Here is a 6,668-nt window from a genome sequence, read left to right as displayed (position 1 = left end):
GAACACAATAACAATAATAAAAATAAATAAAATAACAATAAAAACAGGATAGTAAATGGATTGTGCTATTTTAACTAATAATAAAATCTATTAATATTACTAGACAATAACTGGATAAGTATTTATGTAAATTGCATATTATTTTTATCAGGAAAATGCTTCGATTACTGAATAAAAAAACTCTATCAAGTTCTTGTTTATTTCCTACGCAGTACTTTAGTTATAACGTAATGAGAATACAGTAATACTAGACAGTATAATTGAATAGGTCTAAGAAAAATGCATATATTTTTACCAGGGGGTAGCTCCATTTATACTCTCACATTGTTAATCTCCACTTTCTTTCTGTCTCCTGTATATCGCTTGATTACGATTATATAACGGTCCCACTGTACTTTTTTCTATCAAAAATACGGCTGAACGGACGAAAATTCAAAAATTTCGAGAAATCGAACGGATAGAGGAGAATATCGATACGCTTTGCGCGATACTCTCGGAAAGTCTTTTGTGTAGGCTAAGGATGTCACCCGCGAAGAACAAAAGACTCGAAGTGCACGCATGTTCCCCTCGACCGCACATTGTTCCCTTTTCCTTTTCAACCTTTGTTTTCTTCCTATCTCGTTTCTCTTATGCCCCTGAAAGCGTAGTTCCTTTTCTCTTACTCTTAGTCTCACAAGTTTTCTCTCTCTCTCTCTCTCCCTCTCTCTCTCTCTCTCTTTTCTTTCATGTTTATCATCACCCTCCCTTTCAGTTTCCTAGTTTTGCGTCAAAAGAAGCTTTTCGTTGCTGCGCTGCTTTTCGCCAATCTACGTCGAGTATGTACGTCGCCGGTCTTCTTCCTTGATAGCAATAGTCCCTTTACGTGCTTCACACACTATTGAACACGTATTGAGTTTTACATAATGCCGATTTATATCGCGAATGTATTTATACACACGATGTCATCGCGCGCGGAGGCAGATTAAGAGGGAGCTAATAATATTGGCCAATTGTTGCGCAGTATTAGAATTATATGATAGTTGTGCTAGGAGTACGATGAACCTTTGTCATTTAATAACATCTGTCATGCAAATATTACACCTGTGGATTGTTAATTAAATTTGACTAAATGTCACGATACTAAAACGATGATACATACGATATATATTATACAGAACAATATTTTTTTCTTACTTATACGTAATCCATAATAATACATTCTTGGTTTACGCATTTATCTAATCAGTTTACATTTTAGTTTTATGAACAAAAGATGGAGCGTGATATCGTCTCCTGTATAACTACCATACAGATGTTTATTCCGACATCTTTTTCCTTACCTCTGAATTTTTCCGATTATTTCCCGATCTTCTTATAATGTAATTACTTTCTTTTATTATTACTTGATTTTCTCCCAACATCGTATAGTTCTCGTCCCATGTTTGTCGCTTTTGTGTTCGTCCATATTTTACATCTCCTGTATGATGTTCAGCCGTTTCTGTAGTGTGTAGTGAGTAGTACACGAGGCAAAATTCTCTTGTTAACATCACCAAAACACCACTGTTCTATTTCTCTCTTTCTAGCAGCCTATCGCAGCTATCCAGGTGCAAAGAACTAGTTGCAATACACCAATCACCTGTTCGGTACTTAGGTCATAATAATTACAAATACTTTTGCAGCTGTGTGCACGTTCCATTTCCTTCCGGTATAAAGAAATACTATTAAATATTTGTTTTTGTACTATTGGTACACTAATATTTCATCTATCGAAAAGTGAGCGTACACATTAATACAATATAGATTGTAATAATACAATATTGAATAATACAATATACATTTTTAATTGGCCAATATGACTAAATAATCATACAAGTACGAAATGATTATATAAAATTATACAATTTGTATCAAGTCTTATTATATAATGTTCAATGAATTTATTAATGCAACGTTCATACACGAACCGTGTATTGTTTATATGTGCATTGTTAATGGAGGAATTTTTTGATCCAATTGGATTGAAATGAAGAAAAAACGAGGAAAATGGAAATGGAACGTGATCACGTTCTTGTAAATAAGATGTAGTTGAGAAAAGATATCTCTTACGAATGACACGTACACCACCCTGCTGACAAGCTGTGCTGCACGAAACCCGGCTATCAACCCCGCTGCTGTTTTTGCTGCCCCACACAAAAACGCTACACTAAGAGTCCCCGAAAGATACATAGAAAACAACGAAAAAAAAAAAAAAAAAAAAAAAAAAAAATCCAGTAGAAGGAACGAACAGATACGACGGGTTTGTTGGGAGGTGTGTGGGCCAGGCGATAAAAATGTCTTTGTCCACTTCCGTTGTCAAATCTGTCTCTTAATTTTCGCAATCGCGCGCGATCGCGATAACGTTAGCATCAAGCACGAGAAGATTGTGTAATTTTCGCAGTCACGGAATGACATGAAGAATTGTTAGCGACGTACTCGCTCTTTCGAGTAATTCGATTCGTTCAATTAAGCAGGAACTAAATTAGAAGATCGTTCCTCCGTAGTTGTCCTTCAACCGATTTTGACCTGGGAATACGTCTCATTTGTTGCCGTTTATTATAGCATTATTATTTCAATTAAAAGGAGAATTATTCGTATCCTTGAAAATTGGGTCGGAGGTTAACGATTTGACTAACGAGTTCACTCCGGTTGATGAACGAATAATTGGTTGGATCAGGATTAATTGCAAACGTGTTTAGTGCAAAGTGCAACTGGACGACGACCGTTCCGAAGTCATTACGTATTTGTAAACAGCGCGGGGTGGACATACCCCGTTTCCTGCAGACTCAATCATCGTGTTTTCAATCCGTGAATTTGTCTCCGGGACACGATCGTGTTCATTATCTGGGGGAAAAAACAGTTGTCGAAAAGTAACGGCTAGAGAAAAATAAAAGCTGGAGTAAAAGAGAGAGAGAAAGAGCGAGAAAGACTTTCAGCGACGTCGCGCGGAAGATCTGCAGCCACACCCGGACACAATGGAGGAAAAGTCTCACATGGATGATTGCGGCAGACCAGCTTGTTGGCAGGGAAGTCTCATTCTCTAAAAGTGGTTTTCAATTTCCCAAGGGTGCATACCGCGTACCGACGGAATCACCTCCGTCCGAATTTGCCTCGGGGGTTACGGACCGACGTGAATCTTTTAGAAAACGAAACACGACCACGATACGGGGGAGGGAATGTTTGTTTTACCAGTTCTCTCAGTTTTATTCCCTTTTTCAGATGGCCCATCGATGGTTCGACGTCTCGTGAGAAAATTTAAACTGCAGGTTTTGTTTCTAGTTTTTAAATTCGATAAAGTTTCCACATATTCCTATGATTTTAACCTACCGGAATTGACGCCAAAATATAAGCTTTCTACAACAAGTCATGTTATCTAAGGTTTAAATCTTGTGCCATAATAAATTGACCAATCACGATCGAATGTGAGAAGAATAATCGACTACGATTGGTTAATTTCTTACAATTTAAGATTTTAATCTTAGCCAATGGCTTATTATAGATGCAACAGTTACTGACGCTACATTGTGAGTTTAATATATGTTAATTAAAAGGCATTAATCGATTTTAAGGGGGCGAAATATAATGAAAATAAATGATTTAATAAGAATAATCCATATTTTTTTAGATGTAATATCGAGAATTAATTTAATTGTTTGAATTTTTCGACAAAGATTTATAATATACGTGGGTTCTATACAATCAGCTCCGAAAGGTTAAAGATCTATGGTATGGAATTAGTAATTCTGAAATTTAAAAAAAGGACATTAGTATTATACGTACGTTAGCTCCGGCTTACTTTTGTTTGTTAAAATTCAACAAGATCGTTTTTATCTCCATAATAAATTACGTGTTAGTATAGAAAAACTCATGATGAAAGGAATGTTTCGTTATCTTGATTGATACAAATTGTTGGTACGCTCGATAGCTCTAAAATTCGTTCGATATGAAATATTTTAATATTATGAGTTTCAATGAAATTTTGTAATCAACCTCGATATATGCTTATACGTCGCCAACGAAGGCCATGTTAAACCGCATCGTCGCGACGTGATGCACTCTTCGGAATTGGTATGCCATACCTGAATGTTTACCAAGTGTACGACACGAAGTTCCCAAGCACGTAAGAGTGCCAGATCTATCACTGAAACCGCATACGACACGCGCGAGCTACACAAGCTCGCGCATTCTCGATCTGTACAAAACAAAATCATTGTCGCACATGTAAATATACACGCGCATGCATACCGTCACACATACACATATATAAACACACACCTTATATACAGACATGTACCAGAAAAACTATCACGACACACCGTTATCCTGTTCCTTAAAGAAGATGCCGACGACAACAGCGAGTTCTTGAATAAGAAGACTTGAACAAGAGAACACCGTACACTTGGATGTTCGCGAGAGATGGTGTAAATTAACTGATAAACTAAATCGATGTCTCTTTCGTAAATTTTTCAGGTATTGTAAAGATAGAAAGACGAGAAGTACGGGTCCTAAAAAAAAAAAGAAAATGACCCTCCTGTTTTGCTTCATTCATAGTCTCTTGCACGCATTTCTCTGTAACTTTTTCCACTTCCTTACTATTTATATATATATATATATATATATATATATATACACTTATATCTTGTACATGAATGTCCACACGCAAATATAGATTATGAGAGGCAGAGACGCAAAACTAATCAACTTCGAGAGAGTGCCTCGATTATTGCAGGTGTTGCAGCAGTCAGAAACGCCAGCCGAAAGCCCGATGTCGATGGACGATGAAGTGGGACCGGTTCTCTTTCGCACTACGCGTCCCTTTATCTACGTGCTTCCCTACGCTCTATGTTCGATTCTGATTTTTCAGTATTATTAAAAATTTGCGCTTTTCTTTTAGTCATCTATATAGATAATGTGCTCGGTCAAATAGATATGTCACTTCTCTGTCTGTCTCTCTCTTTAATGTCGATTAAATAACGAATTAGTGCCAATTAGCCCGCAGATTGACGCTGATGCCAGCTACGTCCGTTGGTCCTATCTAACGTGCTATAATTATTATTATTATCATTATCATTATTATTATTATTATTATCAGCAGCATTATTATATTATTATTGCTATTACTATTAATCGGTGATGTTTACCCTCGCGTCTGTCTCGTAGAAACTTGCCTTCTGCGAGGTGTCGCGTTGCTACATGCATTTCAAAAGAGTTAACGCGGTGGAAGGCCGATAAACGTGGGGAAAAAAGAAAAAAAAAAAAGGAAAAATGCGTTATTATTTAGCTAAAATACGCATGTATTAAGCAAGTCTTAACTTACCCGATCATTAGAAGTCCATCGAGTTTTGATATAAAGCGTGGTTTTATGTACTAAAATGGATATTACAACGATTTATGAAAAAAAGGAAGTGTCTTTTTAAAATTTTCGAGAATAATATAAATGTTTAATCGGACTTTTGATCGTTATTGCCGCGTTTATCGGACGAAGGAGGTTGCGATCGCGCGTCAGATACAAATTCGTTCGCGGAATTCCACACTCGCAGAAGTTTCGACGTTACTCGAATCGCACAAAGATATCTCGGGTCGCGCATAAAAATCTGCATCTAATTTATATTTCTATCCTTGGCTACCTTGGAAATTCGCTCGAACGTGTTTTGCATCAGAAAGACAAGTAGAAAATTAAAGAGAACAACATCCGTAAGCGATTGACGTGACAAATGGGAGCAGTTACGTAATTCGGAGATGCACGCGCGAGTAACTCGAGCGGTGTACATTTATACGCAGTGGATATAACGTGTTGGCGGACGTATCGTCTTACGCGTGATCGCACGAGAGCCGCGCAGAAATATTGTAAATCCCGTGCGCGTATATGCGTGCGGCGCGTGTGTGCGTTACGCGTGTGTTGTCCGTGTGTACGCGCACATTTTCGGCTCACGAAGGACGAGAGAGAGTAGCTTGATAAACGCGTGAACTCGCAGAGCGTGTTACACTTGTTACGCGGACATATATCTACACGCATACGCACACACGTATACACACATACACGCACGCGCCAAGAGTATTGTTGTGTTCTTTCGTTTCTTGTTTTTTTTTTTTTTTTTTTTTTTTACATAAGTCGAAAAAAGAATATTATCGCGAAACTGTCGTTTCTTGCCTTAGCCTCAACTGGTCTGTTTTTCTTTTTTTGATTTTTATCTTGCCCTCTTCCGCCTGACGATGCTTCTACATGCTTGCTGACAATACCTTCGTGCGCTTCGCTACCTGCCAATTAACGCCTGCGAAATATTGCTGACCGAAACTCGGAAAAAAAAAAAAAAAAAAAAACCTGTATCAACGCAAATAATAAAAACCAACGTAAATAATACGCACGATCGACCGATGCCACCGCACGCATGTGCCGAAAATGTACGGAAAAATGTATATGCCACCATCGCTACGACCGCCGCAACGATACACACAACAAAAATATGTATAAATATGCTAACACATGAAAAACGAAAAAATTGTCCCGATTGGGAAATGTCTCGGGAATGCCGAAACGGAAACGGATGTGGTCGACGCACGGCAACGTACGGAAAAAACTGTGTATGCGGCTGTAAAAACCTGAAATCTGTGTGCACGTATAAAAATGTTCAAAAAAAAAAAAAAAAAAAAAA

General features: G+C 37.7%; 1 protein-coding gene across 12 annotated transcripts in view; it reads left to right on the top strand.

The window, feature by feature from the left end:
• LOC108747670 (probable serine/threonine-protein kinase yakA) overlaps positions 1 to 6,668 on the top strand; it is a 381,535-nt gene that overhangs the window by 367,278 nt on the left and 7,589 nt on the right. The gene's annotated exons all lie outside the window — the stretch shown is intronic.

Source organism: Trachymyrmex septentrionalis, unplaced genomic scaffold (assembly GCF_001594115.1).
Source record: "Trachymyrmex septentrionalis isolate Tsep2-gDNA-1 unplaced genomic scaffold, Tsep1.0 scaffold20, whole genome shotgun sequence".
Taxonomy (NCBI): Eukaryota; Metazoa; Arthropoda; class Insecta; order Hymenoptera; family Formicidae; genus Trachymyrmex; species Trachymyrmex septentrionalis.
Note: the sequence above shows the minus strand (reverse complement) of the source record. Positions and strands in the feature narration are given on the sequence as shown.